Source organism: Dendrobates tinctorius, unplaced genomic scaffold (assembly GCF_039654945.1).
Source record: "Dendrobates tinctorius isolate UK_male_01 unplaced genomic scaffold, ASM3965494v1 ptg000462l, whole genome shotgun sequence".
Lineage (NCBI taxonomy): Eukaryota > Metazoa > Chordata > Amphibia > Anura > Dendrobatidae > Dendrobates > Dendrobates tinctorius.
Window position 1 is genome coordinate 95,232 of NW_027362124.1, and position 19,769 is coordinate 115,000.

At 38.4% G+C, this 19,769-nt stretch overlaps 8 non-coding genes across 8 annotated transcripts; 1 reads left to right on the forward strand and 7 right to left on the reverse strand.

Annotated features, from left to right (window-relative positions):
- The first annotated feature begins 1,626 nt into the window (after positions 1-1,626).
- Positions 1,627-1,708, forward strand: TRNAS-AGA (transfer RNA serine (anticodon AGA)). The gene has a single exon. It is a non-coding gene; the product is annotated as a tRNA-Ser (tRNA).
- A 4,063-nt stretch (positions 1,709-5,771) lies between these two features.
- TRNAS-UGA (transfer RNA serine (anticodon UGA)) lies at positions 5,772-5,853 on the reverse strand. The gene has a single exon. It is a non-coding gene; the product is annotated as a tRNA-Ser (tRNA).
- A 1,640-nt stretch (positions 5,854-7,493) lies between these two features.
- On the reverse strand, positions 7,494-7,575 carry TRNAF-AAA (transfer RNA phenylalanine (anticodon AAA)). The gene has a single exon. It is a non-coding gene; the product is annotated as a tRNA-Phe (tRNA).
- Positions 7,576-10,898: 3,323 nt separating this feature from the next.
- On the reverse strand, positions 10,899-10,980 carry TRNAS-UGA (transfer RNA serine (anticodon UGA)). The gene has a single exon. It is a non-coding gene; the product is annotated as a tRNA-Ser (tRNA).
- A 931-nt stretch (positions 10,981-11,911) lies between these two features.
- On the reverse strand, positions 11,912-11,983 carry TRNAQ-UUG (transfer RNA glutamine (anticodon UUG)). The gene has a single exon. It is a non-coding gene; the product is annotated as a tRNA-Gln (tRNA).
- A 1,654-nt stretch (positions 11,984-13,637) lies between these two features.
- On the reverse strand, positions 13,638-13,709 carry TRNAQ-UUG (transfer RNA glutamine (anticodon UUG)). The gene has a single exon. It is a non-coding gene; the product is annotated as a tRNA-Gln (tRNA).
- Positions 13,710-14,361: 652 nt separating this feature from the next.
- On the reverse strand, positions 14,362-14,443 carry TRNAS-UGA (transfer RNA serine (anticodon UGA)). Its single transcript has one exon. It is a non-coding gene; the product is annotated as a tRNA-Ser (tRNA).
- A 4,884-nt stretch (positions 14,444-19,327) lies between these two features.
- On the reverse strand, positions 19,328-19,399 carry TRNAE-UUC (transfer RNA glutamic acid (anticodon UUC)). Its single transcript has one exon. It is a non-coding gene; the product is annotated as a tRNA-Glu (tRNA).
- Between the last annotated feature and the right edge of the window lie 370 nt (positions 19,400-19,769).

Below are 19,769 nucleotides of genomic sequence, written 5' to 3' on the forward strand. Positions count from 1 at the left end.
GTTTTTGACCTTTTATCTTTGTTGTTCAATTTGCATGTTTACTAGTCTATTCCCCATGACAGTGATCTGTGATGGAGCGAGTTTCTAGGACCAAACTGACTTTATCTTTGACTGTTCTTTAGATAATCTATTCTGGAGCAACATTACATGTGCGACTTGCCGCTAATCAAAAGAAGCACCGTGGGTGCCATCAGGTAAGAGGTTTTTCTCTTGATCTTGTCCAGCAGCCACAGACCGCTGTCCTGGCTAATGGACTGGGACATGCACTTTGATTTGCACAAACCTTAAATTATCTCTCAGATGAAGCCTTTTACCATGCAATGCTAATCTTTATCAACTACTGGATGAACAGTTTTCTAACAGTATAAGTTTTGCAATTTATTTTTTTCACACTTTTTCCAAGTAACAGATACAGCAATCTTTTTACTAGCCACTTTTCATCAACATTTCAAACTGTCCTAGCTGTGATATCGTGGAAATGTTGGTAAATTTGTGGAATGAAAGGTTATAAGATATCAATTTACCATTGTGTATGATTGCAGATTTGCACTGCAGCTTTGGAGCCTGTTTTCGCCATCGTTCACGATTTCATATGCTTTATTCAGCACAACAAGCCACAGACATGACTGTGTAATAGTTGGTTCCATGGTGTAATGGTTAGCACTCTGGTCTTTGAATCCTGTTATCTGAATTCAAATCACAGTGGAACCTGCGCACACATTTCGATTTTTCCATCTGCACTCAGATCGACGATGCCCAATGTTTATGATGAAACAAGCAATTTAAAATGCACATAATAAAAGACAAAAAAAGAGTTCAAGGATTCATGGAATACCATGGTCAAAGCTGTCAATCAAGTAGGATTAGCAAAAATTAAAATTGTCTATGTCACTCATTGTCTATGTCATACCAAGCAATCTCATACTCTGTGACTTTAGTCAATATTCACATAACACTCTTTCCAAGTGGGTGAATCTGACAAGGATTTGAAGCCAAAATGGCTTCAGTAAGTGTTTTTGATTTTTCTCTAAGCCATCTTTTCTTGTGTTTTCCAGAATTTCCTAAAGTGCCTTATAAACATTTTTGGTGGTGTTTTTCTAAAAATTCTTTTCGGCGTCTTTTGAATGTGTTTTGTGGCTTTTTTTGTAGCACACAAAAGTCAATCAGGACCCTTTATAGGGTCTTTCGAACCTTACCGTTGACTTGTATTATAGGTATGGAGCTGTTCAAAGTGAAAAACAGCTGAAGATTGATATGGTAATTTCAGTTAACCGCTGGACATTTTTGGAAACTTGAGATGGTTAATAGACGCTCCAAAGCCTGATCAAATGAACATCAAGTCTTTTTTACTTGGAAATGATTATGTTCAGTCTTCTCAGCATTTTTGGATTATTTTTAAAGATGTTTTTGGAGCTGACTGACTCCAAATCCACATTATGAAGAGGGAAAAGCTTTAAACTGTGAATGGTTCCCATTGATAATGACTTTAAATCAGATTTTTGCATTTTACTGAGACCTTGTATTTTCTTTTCATTTTCTGAGATGTCTTCCAGAGGGTTGATCACTGAGCTTGATCATGGTGCTATTAGAAAACATGTGTGAAACTCATAACAGCTTGACGTCCGAGTAGTCGTGGCCGAGTGGTTAAGGCGATGGACTAGAAATCCATTGGGGTCTCCCCGCGCAGGTTCAAATCCTGACGACTACGTCTATGTTTCAATAACTTTTTGACCTTTTATCTTTGTTGTTCAATTTGCATCTTTACTAGTCTATTCCCCATGACAGTGATCTGTGATGGAGCGAGTTTCTAGGACCAAACTGACTTTATCTTTGACTGTTCTTTAGATAATCTATTCTGGAGCAACATTACATGTGCGACTTGCCACTAATCAAAAGAAGCACCGTGGGTGCCATCAGGTAAGAGGTTTTTCACTTGATCTTGTCCAGCAGCCACAGACCGCTGTCCTGGCTAATGGACTGGGACATGCACTTTGATTTGCACAAACCTTAAATTATCTCTCAGATGAAGCCTTTTACCATGCAATGCTAATCTTTATCAACTACTGGATGAACAGTTTTCTAACAGTATAAGTTTTGCAATTTATTTTTTTCACACTTTTTCCAAGTAACAGATACAGCAATCTTTTTACTAGCCACTTTTCATCAACATTTCAAACTGTCCTAGCTGTGATATCGTGGAAATGTTGGTAAATTTGTGGAATTTAAGGCTATAAGATATCAATTTACCATTGTGTATGATTGCAGATTTGCACTGCAGCTTTGGAGCCTGTTTTCGCCATCGTTCACGATTTCATATGCTTTATTCAGCACAACAAGCCGCAGACATGACTGTGTAATGGTTGGTTCCATGGTGTAATGGTTAGCACTCTGGACTTTGAATCCTGTTATCTGAATTCAAAACTCAGTGGAACCTGGGCACACATTTCAATTTTTCCATCTGCACTCAGATCGACGATGCCCAATGTTTATGATGAAACAAGCAATTTAAAATCCACATAATAAAAGACCAAAAAAGAGTTCAAGGATTCATGCAATACCATGGTCAAAGCAGTCAATCAAGTAGGATTAGCAAAAATTAAAATTGTCTATGTCACTCATTGTCTATGTCATACCAAGCAATCTCATACTCTGTGACTTGAGTCAATATTCACATAACACTCTTTCCAAGTGGGTGAATCTGACAAGGATTTGAAGCCAAAATGGCTTCAGGAAGTGTTTTTGATTTTTCTCTAAGCCATCTTTTCTTGTGTTTTCCAGAATTTCCTAAAGTGCCTTATAAAAATTTTTGGTGGTGTTTTTCTAAAAATTCTTTTCGGCGTCTTTTGAATGTGTTTTGTGGCTTTTTTTGTAGCACACAAAAGTCAATCAGGACCCTTTATAGGGTCTTTCGAACCTTACCCTTGACTTGTATTATAGGTATGGAGCTGTTCAAAGTGAAAAACAGCTGAAGATTGATATGGTAATTTCAGTTAACCGCTGGACATTTTTGGAATCTTCAGATGGTTAATAGACGCTCCAAAGCCTGATCAAATGAACATCAAGTCTTTTTTCATGTTATGTGAATATTGACTCAAGTCACAGAGTATGAGATTGTTTGGTATGACATAGACAATGAGTGACATAGACAATTTTAATTTTTGCTAATCCTACTTGATCCTAATCCTACTGCTTTGACGATGGTATTCCATGAATCCTTGAACTCATTTTTTGTCTTTTATTATGTGGATTTTAAATTGCTTGTTTGATCATAAACATTGGGCATCGTCGATCTGAGTGCAGATGGAAAAATTGAAATGTGTGCCCAGGTTCCACTGAGTTTTAAATTCAGATAACAGGATTCAAAGTCCAGAGTGCTAACCATTACACAATGGAACCAACCATGACACAGTCATGGCTGCGGCTTGTTTTGCTGAATAAAGCATATGAAATCGTGAACGATGGCGAAAACAGGCTCCAAAGCTGCAGTGCAAATCTGCAATCATACACAATGGTAAATTGATATCTTATAACCTTTCATTCCACAAATTTACCAACATTTACACGATATCACAGCTAGTGCAGTTTGAAATGTTGATGAAAAGTGGCTAGTAAAAAGATTGCTGTATCTGTTACTTGGAAAAAGTGTGAAAAAAATAAATTGCAAAACTTATACTGTTAGAAAACTGTTCATCCAGTAGTCGATAAAGATTAGCATTGTATGGTAAAAGGCTTCATCTGAGAGATAATTTAAGGTTTGTGCAAATCAAAGTGCATGTCCCAGTCCATTAGCCAGGACAGCGGTCTGTGGCTGCTGGACAAGATCAAGAGAAAAACCTCTTACCTGATGGCACCCACGGTGCTTCTTTTGATTAGCGGCAAGTCGCACATGTAATGTTGCTCCAGAATAGATTATCTAAAGAACAGTCAAAGATAAAGTCAGTTTGGTCCTAGAAACTCGCTCCAACACAGATCACTGTCATGGGGAATAGACTAGTAAACATGCAAATTGAACAACAAAGATAAAAGGTCAAAAAGTTTTTGAAACATAGACGTAGTCTGCAGGATTTGAACCAGAGCGGGGAGACCCCAATAGATTTCTAGTCCATCGCCTTAACCACTCGGCCACGCCTACTCGGACGTCAAGCTGTTATGAGTTTCACACATGTTTTCTAATAGCACCATGATCAAGCTCAGTGATCAACCCTCTGGAAGACATCTCAGAAAATGAAAAGAAAATACAAGGTCTCAGTAAAATGCAAAAATCTGATTTAAAGTCATCATCAATGGGAACCATTCACAGTTTAAAGCTTTTCCCTCTTCATAATGTGGATTTGGAGTCAGACAGCTCCAAAAACATCCTTAAAAATAATCCGAAAATGCTGAGAAGACTGAACATAATCATTTCCAAGTAAAAAAGACATGATGTTCATTTGATCAGGCTTTGGAGCGTCTATTAACCATCTCAAGTTTCCAAAAATGTCCAGCGGTTAACTGAAATTACCATATCAATCTTCAGATGTTTTTCACTTTGAACAGCTCCATACCTATAATAAAAGTCAAGGGTAAGGTTCAAAAGACCCTATAAAGGGTCCTGATTGACTTTTGTGTGCTACAAAAAAAGCCACAAAACACATTCAAAAGACGCCGAAAAGAATTTTTAGAAAAACACCACCAAAAATGTTTATAAGGCACTTTAGGAAATTCTGGAAAACACAAGAAAAGATGGCTTAGAGAAAAATCAAAAACACTTCCTGAAGCCATTTTGGCTTCAAATCCTTGTCAGATTCACCCACTTGGAAAGAGTGTTATGTGAATATTGACTCAAGTCACAGAGTATGAGATTGCTTCGTACGACATAGACAATGAGTGACAGACAATTTTAATTTTTGCTAATGCTACTTGATTGACAGCTTTGACCATGGTATTCCATGAATCCTTGAACTCTTTTTTTGTCTTTTATTATGTGTATTTTAAATTGCTTGTTTCATCATAAACATTGGGCATCGTCGATCTGAGTGCAGATGGAAAAATCAAAATGTGTGCCCAGGTTCTACTGAGCTTTCAACTCAGATAACTGGATCCAAAGTCCAGAGTGCTAACCATTACACCATGGAACCAACCATGATGCAATCATGGCTGCGGCTTGTTTTGCTGAATAAAGCATATGAAATCGTGAACGATGGCGAAAACAGGCTCCAAAGCTGCAGTGCAAATCTGCAATCATACACAATGGTAAATTGATATCTTATAACCTTTCATTCCACAAATTTACCAACATTTCCACGATATCACAGCTAGCGCAGTTTGAAATGTTGATGAAAAGTGGCTAGTAAAAAGATTGCTGTATCTGTTGCTTGGAAAAAGTGTGAAAAAAATAAATTGCAAAACTTATTCTGTTAGAAAACTGTTCATCCAGTAGTCGATAAAGATTAGCATTGCATGGTAAAAGGCTTCATCTGAGAGATAATTTAAGGTTTGTGCAAATCAAAGTGCATGTCCCAGTCCATTAGCCAGGACAGCGGTCTGTGGCTGCTGGACAAGATCAAGAGAAAAACCTCTTACCTGATGGCACCCATGGTGTTTCTTTTGATTGGCGACAAGTCGCACATGTAATGTTGCTCCAGAATAGATTATCTAAAGAACAGTCAAAGATAAAGTCAGTTTGGTCCTAGAAACTCGCTCCATCACAGATCACTGTCATGGGGAATAGACTAGTAAACATGCAAATTGAACAAAAAAGATAAAAGGTCAAAAAGTTATTGAAACATAGACGTAGTCGGCAGGATTTGAACCTGCGCGGGGAGACCCCAATGAACTTCAAGTCGATCGCCTTTACCACTCGGCCACGACTACTCGGATGTCAAGCTGTTTTGAGCTTCACACATGTTTTCTTATTAGAAAACTATTGCACCAAGTTATTGCACCATGATCACGCTCAGTGATCAACCCTCTGGAAGACATCTCAGAAAATGAAAAGAAAATACAAGGTCTCAGTAAAATGCAAAAATCTGATTTAAAGTCATCATCAATGGGAACCATTCACAGTTTAAAGCTTTTCCCTCTTCATAATGTGGATTTGGAGTCAGTCAGCTCCAAAAACATCCTTAAAAATAATCCGAAAATGCTGAGAAGACTGAACATAATCATTTCCAAGTAAAAAAGACTTGATGTTCATTTGATCAGGCTTTGGAGCATCTATTAACCATCTCAAGTTTCCAAAAATGTCCAGCGGTTAACTGAAATTACCATATCAATCTTCAGATGTTTTTCACTTTGAACAGCTCCATACCTATAATACAAGTCAACGGCAAGGTTCGAAAGACCCTTTAAAGGGTCCTGATTGACTTTTGTGTGCTACAAAAGAAGCCACAAAACACATTCAAAAGACGCCGAAAAGAATTTTTAGAAAAACACCACCAAAAATGTTTATAAGGCACTTTAGAAAATTCTGGAAAACACAAGAAAAGATGGCTTAGAGAAAAATCAATAACACTTCCTGAAGCCAAATCCTTGTCAGATTCACCCACTTGGAAAGAGTGTTATGTGAATATTGACTCAAGTCACAGAGTATGAGATTGCTTGGTATGACATAGACAATGAGTGATATTGACAGCTTTGACCATGAATCCTTGAACTCTTTTTTTGTCTTTTATTATGTGAACTCTTTTTTTGTCTTTTATTATGTGGATTTAAAAATTGCTTGTTTCATCATAAACATTGGGCATCGTCGATCTGAGTGCAGATGGAAAAATCGAAATGTGTGCCCAGGTTCCACTGATATTTGAACTCAGATCACAGTATTCAAAGTCCAGAGTGCTAACCATTACACCATGGAACCAACCATGACATAGTCATGGCTGCGGCTTGTTGTGCTGAATAAAGCATATGAAATCGTGAACGATGGCGAAAACAGGCTCCAAAGCTGCAGTGCAAATCTGCAATCATACACAATGGTAAATTGATATCTTATAACCTTTCATTCCACAAATTTACCAACATTTCCACGATATCACAGCTAGGACAGTTTGAAATGTTGATGAAAAGTGGCTAGTAAAAAGATTGCTGTATCTGTTACTTGGAAAAAGTGTGAAAAAAATAAATTGCAAAACTTATACTGTTAGAAAACTGTTCATCCAGTAGTCGATAAAGATTAGCATTGCATGGTAAAAGGCTTCATCTGAGAGATAATTTAAGGTTTGTGCAAATCAAAGTGCATGTCCCAGTCCATTAGCCAGGACAGCGGTCTGTGGCTGCTGGACAAGATCAAGAGAAAAACCTCTTACCTGATGGCACCCACGATACTTCTTTTGATTAGCGGCAAGTCGCACATGTAATGTTGCTCCAGAATAGATTATCTAAAGAACAGTCAAATATAAAGTCAGTTTGGTCCTAGAAACTCGCTCCATCACAGATCACTGTCATGGGGAATAGACTAGTAAACATGCAAATTGAACAACAAAGATAAAAGGTCAAAAAGTTATTTTAAACATAGACGTAGTCGGCAGGATTTGCACCTGCGCGGGGAGACCCCAATGGATTTTTAGCCCATCGCCTTAACCACTCGGCCACGACTACTCAGACGTCAAGCTGTTATGAGTTTCACACACGTTTTCTAATAGCACCATGATCAAGCTCAGTGATCAACCCTCTGGAAGACATCTCAGAAAAAGAAAAGAAAATACAAGGTCTCAGTAAAATGCAAAAATCTGATTTAAAGTCATCATCAATGGGAACCATTCACAGTTTAATGCTTTTCCCTCTTCATAATGTGGATTTGGAGTCAGTCATCTCCAAAAACATCCTTGAAAATAATACGAAAATGCTGAGAAGACTGAACATAATCATTTCCAAGTAAAAAAGACTTGATGTTCATTTGATCAGGCTTTGGAGCGTCTATTAACCATCTCAAGTTTCCAAAAATGTCCAGCGGTTAACTGAAATTACCATATCAATCTTGAGCTGTTTTTCACTTTGAACAGCTCCATACCTATACTACAAGTCAACGGTAAGGTTCGAAAGACCCTATAAAGGGTCCTGATTGACTTTTGTGTGCTACAAAAAAAGCCACAAAACACATTCAAAATACGCCGAAAAGAATATTTAGAAAAACACCACCAAAAATGTTTATAAGGCACTTTAGGAAATTCTGGAAAACACAAGAAAAGATGGCTTAGAGAAAAATCAAAAACACTTCCTGAAGCCATTTTGGCTTCAAATCCTTGTCAGATTCACCCACTTGGAAAGAGTGTTATGTGAATATTGACTCAAGTCACAGAGTATGAGATTGCTTGGTATGACATAGACAATGAGTGAAATAGACAATTTTAATTTTTGCTAATCCTACTTGATTGACAGCTTTGATCATGGTATTGCATGAATCCTTGAACCCTTTTTTTGTCTTTTATTATGTGGATTTTAAATTGCTTGTTTCATCATAAACATTGGGCATCGTCGATCTGAGTGCACATGGAAAAATTGAAATGTGTGCCCAGGTACCAATGATATTTGAACTCAGATCATTGGATTCAAAGTCCAGAGTGCTAACGATTACACCATGGAACCAACCATGACTCAGTCATGGCTGCGGCTTGTTGTGCTGAATAAAGCATATGAAATCGTGAACGATGGCGAAAACAGGCTCCAAAGCTGCAGTGCAAATCTGCAATCATACACAATGATAAATTGATATCTTATAACCTTTCATTCCACAAATTTACCAACATTTCCACGATATCACAGTTAGGGCAGTTTGAAATGTTGATGAAAAGTGGCTAGTAAAAACATTGCTGTATCTGTTACTTGGAAAAAGTGTGAAAAACATAAATTGCAAAACTTATACTGTTAGAAAACTGTTCATCCAGTAGTCGATAAAGATTAGCATTGCATGGTAAAAGGCTTCATCTGAGAGATAATTTAAGGTTTGTACAAATCAAAGTGCATGTCCCAGTCCATTAGCCAGGACAGCGGTCTGTGGCTGCTGGACAAGATCAAGAGAAAAACCTCTTACCTGATGGCACCCACGGTGCTTCTTTTGATTAGCGGCAAGTCGCACATGTAATGTTGCTCCAGAATAGATTATCTAAAGAACAGTCAAAGATAAAATCAGTTTGGTCCTGGAAACTCGTTCCATCACAGATCACTGTCATGGGGAATAGACTAGTAAACATGCAAATTGAACAACAAAGATAAAAGGTCAAAAAGATATTAAAACAGACGTAGTCGGCAGGATTTGAACCTGCGCGGGGAGACCCCAATGGATTTCTAGTCCATCAACTTAACCACTCTGCCACGACTACTCGGACATAAAGCTGTTATGAGTTTCACACACGTTTTCTAATAGCACCATGATCAAGCTCAGTGATCAACCCTCTGGAAGACATCTCAGAAAATGAAAAGAAAATACAAGGTCTCAGTAAAATGCAAAAATCTGATTTAAAGTCATCATCATCAATGGGAACCATTCACAGTTTAAAGCTTTTCCCTCTTCATAATGTGGATTTGGAGTCAGTCAGCTCCAAAAACATCCTTAAAAATAATCCGAAAATGCTGAGAAGACAGAACATAATCATTTCCAAGTAAAAAAGACTTGATGTTCATTTGATCAGGCTTTGGAGCGTCTATTAACCATCTCAAGTTTCCAAAAATGTCCAGCGGTTAACTGAAATTACCATATCAATCTTCAGATGTTTTTCACTTTGAACAGCTCCATACCTATACTACAAGTCAACGGTAAGGTTCGAAAGACCCTATAAAGGGTCCTGATTGACTTTTGTGTGCTACAAAAAAAAGCCACAAAACACATTCAAAAGACGCCGAAAAGAATATTTAGAAAAACACCACCAAAAATGTTTATAAGGCACTTTAGGAAATTCTGGAAAACACAAGAAAAGATGGCTTAGAGAAAAATCAAAAACACTTCCTGAAGCCATTTTGGCTTCAAATCCTTGTCAGATTCACCCACTTGGAAAGAGTGTTATGTGAATATTGACTCAAGCCACAGAGTATGAGATTGCTTGGTATGACATAGACAATGAGTGATATTGACAGGTTTGACCATGAATCCTTGAACTCTTTTTTTGTCTTTTATTATGTGTATTTTAAATTGCTTGTTTCATCATAAACATTGGGCATCGTCGATCTGAGTGCAGATGGAAAAATCAAAATGTGTGCGCAGGTTCTACTGAGATTTCAACTCAGATCACTGGATCCAAAGTCCAGAGTGCTAACCATTACACCATGGAACCAACCATGACACAATCATGGCTGTGGCTTGTTTTGCTGAATAAAGCATATGAAATCGTGAACGATGGCGAAAACAGGCTCCAAAGCTGCAGTGCAAATCTGCAATCATACACAATGGTAAATTGATATCTTATAACCTTTCATTCCACAAATTTACCAACATTTCCACGATATCACAGCTAGCGCAGTTTGAAATGTTGATGAAAAGTGGCTAGTAAAAAGATTGCTGTATCTGTTACTTGGAAAAAGTGTGAAAAAAATAAATTGCAAAACTTATACTGTTAGAAAACTGTTCATCCAGTAGTCGATAAAGATTAGCATTGCATGGTAAAAGGCTTCATCTGAGAGATAATTTAAGGTTTGTGCAAATCAAAGTGCATGTCCCAGTCCATTAGCCAGGACAGCGGTCTGTGGCTGCTGGACAAGATCAAGAGAAAAACCTCTTACCTGATGGCACCCACGGTGTTTCTTTTGATTGGCGACAAGTCGCACATGTAATGTTGCTCCAGAATAGATTATCTAAAGAACAGTCAAAGATAAAGTCAGTTTGGTCCTAGAAACTCGCTCCATCACAGATCACTGTCATGGGGAATAGACTAGTAAACATGCAAATTGAACAAAAAAGATAAAAGGTCAAAAGGTTATTGAAACATAGACGTAGTCGGCAGGATTTGAACCTGCGCGGGGAGACCCCAATGGATTTCAAGTCCATCGCCTTAACCACTCGGCCACGACTACTCGCATGTCAATCTGTTATGAGCTTCACACATGTTTTCTTATTAGAAAACTATTGCACCAAGTTATTGCACCATGATCACACTCAGTGATCAACCCTCTGGAAGACATCTCAGAAAATGAAAAGAAAATACAAGGTCTCAGTAAAATACAAAAATCTGATTTAAAGTCATCATCAATGGGAACCATTCACAGTTTAAAGCTTTTCCCTCTTCATAATGTGGATTTGGAGTCAGTCAGCTCCAAAAACGTCCTTAAAAATAATCAGAAAATGCTGAGAAGACTGAACATAATCATTTCCAAGTAAAAAAGACTTGATGTTCATTTGATCAGGCTTTGGAGCGTCTATTAACCATCTGAAGTTTCCAAAAAATGTCCAGCAGTTAACTGAAATTACCATATCAATCTTCAGCTGTTTTTCACTTTGAACAGCTCCATACCTATAATACAAGTCAAGGGTAAGGTTCGAAAGACCCTATAAAGGGTCCTGATTGACTTTTGTGTGCTACAAAAAAAGCCACAAAACACATTCAAAAGACGCCGAAAAGAATTTTTAGAAAAACACCACCAAAAATGTTTATAAGGCACTTTAGGAAATTCTGGAAAACACATGAAAAGATGGCTTAGAGAAAAATCGAAAACACTTCCTGCAGCCATTTTGGCTTCAAATACTTGTCAGATTAACCCACTTGGAAAGAGTGTTATGTGCATATTGACTCTATTCACAGAGTATGAGATTGTTTGGTATGACATAGACAATTTTAATTTTTGCTAATACTACTTGATCCTTATCCTACTGCTTTGACGATGGTATTCCATGAATCCTTGAACTCTTTTTTTGTCTTTTATTATGTGGATTTTAAATTGCTTGTTTCATCATAAACATTGGGCATCGTCGATCTGAGTGCAGATGGAAAAATCGAAATGTGTGCCCAGGTTCCACTGAGATTTGAACTCAGATCACCAGATTCAAAGTCTAGAGTGCTAACCATTACACCATGGAACCAACAATGACACAGTCATGGCTGCGGCTTGTTTTGCTGAATAAAGCATATGAAATCGTGAACGATGGCGAAAACAGGCTCCAAAGCTGCAGTGCAAATCTGCAATCATACACAATGGTAAATTGATATCTTATAAACTTTCATTCCACAAATTTACCAACATTTCCACGATATCACAGCTAGCGCAGTTTGAAATGTTGATGAAAAGTGGCTAGTAAAAAGATTGCTGTATCTGTTACTTGGAAAAAGTGTGAAAAAAATAAATTGCAAAACTTATACTGTTAGAAAACTGTTCATCCAGTAGTCGATAAAGATTAGCATTGCATGGTAAAAGGCTTCATCTGAGAGATAATTTAAGGTTTGTGCAAATCAAAGTGCATGTCCCAGTCCGTTAGCCAGGACAGCGGTCTGTGGCTGCTGGACAAGATCAAGAGAAAAACCTCTTACCTGATGGCACCCACGATGCTTCTTTTGATTAGCGGCAAGTCGCACATGTAATGTTGCTCCAGAATAGATTATCTAAAGAACAGTCAAATATAAAGTCAGTTTGTTCCTAGAAACTCGCTCCATCACAGATCACTGTCATGGGGAATAGACTAGTAAACATGCAAATTGAACAACAAAGATAAAAGGTCAAAAAGTTATTTTAAACATAGACGTAATGGGCAGGATTTGCACCTGCGCGGGGAGACCCCAAAAGATTTCTATCCCATCGCCTTAACCACTCGGCCACGACTACTCAGACGTCATGCTGTTATGAGTTTCACACACGTTTTCTAATAGCACCATGATCAAGCTCAGTGATCAACCCTCTGGAAGACATCTCAGAAAAAGAAAAGAAAATACAAGGTCTCAGTAAAATGCAAAAATCTGATTTAAAGTCATCATCAATGGGAACCATTCACAGTTTAATGCTTTTCCCTCTTCATAATGTGGATTTGGAGTCAGTCAGCTCCAAAAACATCCTTAAAAATAATACGAAAATGCTAAGAAGACTGAACATAATCATTTCCAAGTAAAAAAGACTTGATGTTCATTTGATCAGGCTTTGGAGCGTCTATTAACCATCTCAAGTTTCCAAAAATGTCCAGCGGTTAACTGAAATTACCATATCAATCTTCAGCTGTTTTTCACTTTGAACAGCTCCATACCTATACTACAAGTCAACGGTAAGGTTCGAAAGACCCTATAAAGGGTCCTGATTGACTTTTGTGTCCTACAAAAAAAGCCACAAAACACATTCAAAAGACGCCGAAAAGAATATTTAGAAAAACACCACCAAAAATGTTTATAAGGCACTTTAGGAAATTCTGGAAAACACAAGAAAAGAAGGCTTAGAGAAAAATTAAAAAAAAACTTCCTGAAGCCATTTTGGCTTCAAATCCTTGTCAGATTCACCCACTTGGAAAGAGTGTTATGTGAATATTGACTCAAGTCACAGAGTATGAGATTGCTTGGTATGACATAGACAATGAGTGATATAGACAATTTTAATTTTTGCTAATCCTACTTGATTGACAGCTTTGATCATGGTATTCCATGAATCCTTGAACCCTTTTTTTGTCTTTTATTATGTGGATTTTAAATTGCATGTTTCATCATAAACATTGGGCATCGTCGATCTGAGTGCACATGGAAAAATTGAAATGTGTGCCCAGGTTCCACTGAGATTTGAACTCAGATCACAGGATTCAAAGTCCAGAGTGCTAACGATTACACCATGGAACCAACCATGACTCAGTCATGGCTGCAGCTTGTTGTGCTGAATAAAGCATATGAAATCGTGAACGATGGCGAAAACAGGCTCCAAAGCTGCAGTGCAAATCTGCAATCATACACAATGATAAATTGATATCTTATAACCTTTCATTCCACAAATTTACCAACATTTCCACGATATCACAGTTAGCGCAGTTTGAAATGTTGATGAAAAGTGGCTAGTAAAAAGATTGCTGTATCTGTTACTTGGAAAAAGTGTGAAAAACATAAATTGCAAAACTTATACTGTTAGAAAACTGTTCATCCAGTAGTCGATAAAGATTAGCATTGCATGGTAAAAGGCTTCATCTGAGAGATAATTTAAGGTTTGTACAAATCAAAGTGCATGTCCCAGTCCATTAGCCAGGACAGCGGTCTGTGGCTGCTGGACAAGATCAAGAGAAAAACCTCTTACCTGATGGCACCCACGGTGCTTCTTTTGATTAGCGGCAAGTCGCACATGTAATGTTGCTCCAGAATAGATTATCTAAAGAACAGTCAAAGATAAAATCAGTTTGGTCCTGGAAACTCGCTCCATCACAGATCACTGTCATGGGGAATAGACTAGTAAACATGCAAATTGAACAACAAAGATAAAAGGTCAAAAAGCTATTAAAACAGACGTAGTCGGCAGGATTTGAATCTGCGCGGGGAGACGCCAATGGATTTCAAGTCCATCGCCTTAACCACTCTGCCACAACTACTCGGATGTCAAGCTGTTATGAGCTTCACACATGTTTTCTTATTAGAAAACTATTGCACCAAGTTATTGCACCATGATCACGCTCAGTGATCAACCCTCTGGAAGACATCTCAGAAAATGAAAAGAAAATTCAAGGTCTCAGTAAAATGCAAAAATCTGATTTAAAGTAATCATTAGAGTTGAGCGATACCGTCCGATACTTCAAAATATCGGATCGGAATGGATCGGCCGATCTTTAAAAAAAGTATCGGTATCGCCGATTCCGATACCGGAAGTCCCATTCAAGTCTATGGGACTTCCGGTATCGGAATAAGAAAAACCCTGTTTTTCCCTTGTACAGCCTCTCTGGGGTCTGTACGGGCCTTTCAGGGGGCTGTGCCGGCCTGCCAGGGGGTCTGTGCAGGCTCCGGTGGTCTGTGCCGGCCTGCCGGGGGGCTGTGCCGGCCTGCCGGTGGTCTGTGCAGGCTCCGGTGGGCTGTGCCGGCCTGCCGGGGGGCTGTGCCGGCCTGCCGGGGGGCTGTGCAGGCTTCGGGGGGCTGTGCAGGCATCGTCCGATGGGACTACAAGTCCCATCGGGCGATGCCTGCTACCATGACAGTGATTGACACATTAGCCAAAGATGGGACAGTAGTAGTCCCATCATCCGGCTAATGTGTTGAATGTAAAAAAAAAAATAAAAAATTACATGCTACATACATGCTACATACATTCAACATGCATACTACATACATACTACATACTACATACATGCTACATTCATACTACATATATACTACATGCAACATACATACTACATATATACTACATACATACTACATATATAAGACATGCATGCTGCATACATACCGCATGCTACATACATACTACATGCTACATGCATACCACATATATACTACATACATACTACATACATACTACATACATACCACATACATACTACATACATACTACATACATACTACATGCATGCTACATGCTACATACATAACACATATATACTACATGCATGCTACATACATACTACATGCTACATACATACTACATATATACTACATGCATGCTACATACATACTACATGCTACATACATACTACATATATACTACATGCATGCTACATACATACTACATGCTACATACATACTACATATATACTACATGCATGCTACATACTACATACTACATATATACTACATGCATGCTACATACTACATACATACTACATATATACTACATGCATGCTACATACATACTACATACATACTACATGCATGCTACATACATACTACATACATACTACATGCATGCTACATGCATGCTACATGCTACATACATACTACATACATACTACATATATACTACATGCATGCTACATACATACTACATGCTACATACATACCACATACATACTACATACATGCTACATACATACTACATATATACTACATGCATGCTACATATATACTACATGCATGCTACATACATACTACATACATACTACATGCTACATACATACCACATATATACTACATACATACAATACATTCATACAATACATACATAGACATACAGTACATATAACATAGAGTAACATACTTACCAATACTTGTCACATTGTTCCCCGAAGCCATTGTCTTTTCCGGAATAAATATTTACATAACAAACCACAAAAATACTCACCCACGATCCGAAGCAGTCCACGAGTGTGTCCCACGACGATCTTGGGTAGAGAACTGCAGCATCAGATGATGCTGCCGTTCTCTACGGGCTGCAGGAATCCAATGACGGAAGGTAGGTATCCTTCCGCACTGTATTCCTCCGCCACTTAAAAAAAAAAAGTCCCTAGTCTCACTTTATGCCATTGCTGTGTGGGAATTTCCCACGCAGCAATGGCATAAAGTGAGACTAGGGACTTTTTTTTTTTTAAGTGGCGGAGGAATACAGTGCAGAAGGATACCTACCTTCTGTCATTGGATTCCTGCAGCCCGTAGAGAACGGCAGCATCATCTGATGCTGCAGTTCTCTACCCAAGATCGTCGTGGGACACACTCGTGGACTGCTTCGGATCGTGGGTGAGTATTTTTGTGGTTTGTTATGTTAATATTTATTCCGGAAAAGACAATGGCTTCAGGGAACAATGTGACAAGTATTGGTAAGTATGTTACTCTATGTTATATGTACTGTATGTCTATGTATGTATTGTATGAATGTATTGTATGTATGTAGTATATATGTTGTATGTATGTAGCATGTAGTATGTATGTAGTATGTATGTAGCATGCATGTAGCATGTAGTATATATGTAGCATGTAGTATATATGTAGTATGTATGTAGCATGCATGTAGTATATATGTAGTATGTATGTAGCATGTATGTAGTATGTATGTGGTATGTATGTAGCATGTAGTATGTATGTAGCATGCATGTAGTGTATATGTAGTATGTATGTAGCATGTAGTATGTATGTAGTATGTATGTAGCATGTATGTAGCATGTAGTATGTATGTAGTATGTATGTAGCATGTAGCATGCATGTAGCATGCATGTAGTATGTATGTAGTATGTATGTAGTATGTATGTAGCATGCATGTAGCATGCATGTAGTATGTATGTAGTATGTATGTAGTATGTATGTAGCATGCATGTAGCATGCATGTAGTATGTATGTAGCATGCAGTATGTATGTAGCATGTATGTAGTATATATGTAGTATGTATGTAGCATGTAGTATATATGTAGCATGTAGTATGTATGTAGCATGCATGTAGTATATATGTAGTATGTATGTAGCATGTAGTATGTATGTAGCATGCATGTAGTATATATGTAGTATGTATGTAGCATGTAGTATGTATGTAGCATGTAGTATGTATGTAGCATGTAGTATGTATGTAGCATGCATGTAGTATGTATGTAGCATGTAGTATGTGTGTAACATGCATGTAGTACATATGTAGTATGTATGTAGCATGTAGTATGTATGTAGCATGCATGTAGTATATATGTAGTATGTATGTAGCATGTAGTATGTATGTAGCATGTAGTATGTATGTAGCATGCATGTAGTATGTATGTAGCATGCATGTAGTATGTATGTAGCATGTAGTATGTATGTAGCATGCATGTAGTATATATGTAGTATGTATGTAGCATGCATGTAGTATATATGTAGTATGTATGTAGCATGTAGTATGTATGTAGCATGCATGTAGTATATATGTAGTATGTATGTAGCATGTAGTATGTAGCATGTAGTATGTATGTAGCATGCATGTAGTATGTATGTAGCATGCATGTAGTATGTATGTAGCATGTAGTATGTAAGTAGCATGCATGTAGTATATATGTAGTATGTATGTAGCATGTAGTATGTATGTAGCATGTAGTATGTATGTAGCATGCATGTAGTATATATGTAGTATGTATGTAGCATGTATGTATGTAGCATGTAGTATGTATGTAGCATGCATGTAGTATGTATGTATGTAGTATTTTTTTTTTTTTTTTTTTAACATTTAACACATTAGCCGGATGATGGGACTACTACTGTCCCATCATTGGCTAATGTGTCAATCACTGTCATAGTAGCAGGCATCGCCAGATGGGACTTGTAGTCCCATTGGACGATGCTTGCACAGACCCCCGGACATCAGCACAGCCCCCCGGCAGGCCGGCACAGCCCCCCGGCAGGCCGGTACAGACCCTCACAGGGTGCACAGACCACCGGCAGGCCAGCACAGCCCCCCGGCAGGCCGGTACAGACCCCCACAGGGTGCACAGACCACCGGCAGGCCGGCACAGCCCCCCGGCAGGCCGGTACAGACCCCCACAGGGTGCACAGACCACCGGCAGGCCGGCACAGCCCCCCGGCAGGCCGGTACAGACCCCGGGCAGTCCACACAGCCCCACGGCAGGCCGGCAGAGACCCCCGGAAGGCCCGAAATGACGGCGCATCATGATGCGCACACACCGCGCATCATGATGACGTCAGGCTGTCAATCAACTTGGAACTTCCGATTCCGATGCCGAATTCCGATATTGAAAAAATATCGGAAGTCGGTATCGGAATTCCGATACAGCAAGTATCGGCCGATACCCGATACTTGCGGTATCGGAATGCTCAACACTAGTCATCATCAATGGGAACCATCCACAGTTTAAAGCTTTTCCCTCTTCATAATGTGGATTTGGAGTCAGTCAGCTCCAAAAACATCCTTAAAAATAATCCAAAAATGCTGAGAAGACTGAACATAATCATTTCCAAGTAAAAAAGACTTGATGTTCATTTGATCAGGCTTTGGAGTGTCTATTAACCATCTCAAGTTTCCAAAAATGTCCAGCGGTTAACTGAAATTACCATATCAATCTTCAGCTGTTTTTCACTTTGAACAGCTCCATACCTATAATAAAAGTCAACGGTAAGGTTCGAAAGACCCTATAAAGGGTCCTGATTGACTTTTGTGTGCTACAAAAAAAGCCACAAAACACATTCAAAAGACGCCCAAAAAAATTTTTAGAAAAACACCACCAAAAATGTTTATAAGGCACTTTAGGAAATTCTGGAAAACACAAGAAAAGATGGCTTAGAGAAAAATCAAAAACACTTCCTGAAGCCATTTTGTCTTCAAATCCTTGTCAGATTCACCCACTTGGAAAGAGTGTTATGTGAATATTGACTCAAGTCACAGAGTATGAGATTGCTTGGTATGACATAGACAATTTTAATTTTTGCTAATCCTACTTGATTGACAGCTTTGACCATGGTATTCCATGAATCCTTGAACTCTTTTTTTGTCTTTTATTATGTGGATTTTAAATTGCTTGTTTCATCATAAACATTGGGCATCGTCGATCTGAGTGCAGATGGAAAAAACGAAATGTGTGCCCAGGTTCCACTGAAATTTGAACTCAGATCACAGGATTGAAAGTCCAGAGTGCTAACCATTACACCATGGAACCAACATTTCCACGATATCACAGCTAGGACAGTTTGAAATGTTGATGAAAAGTGGCTAGTAAAAAGATTGCTGTATCTGTTACTTGGAAAAAGTGTGAAAAAAATAAATTGCAAAACTTATACTGTTAGAAAACTGTTCATCCAGTAGTTGATAAAGATTAGCATTGCATGGTAAAAGGCTTCATCTGAGAGATAATTTAAGGTTTGTGCAAATCAAAGTGCATGTCCCAGTCCATTAGCCAGGACAGCGGTCTGTGGCTGCTGGACAAGATCAAGAGAAAAACCTCTTACCTGATGGCACCCACGGTGCTTCTTTTGATTAGCAGCAAGTCGCACATGTAATGTTGCTCCAGAATAGATTATCTAAAGAAC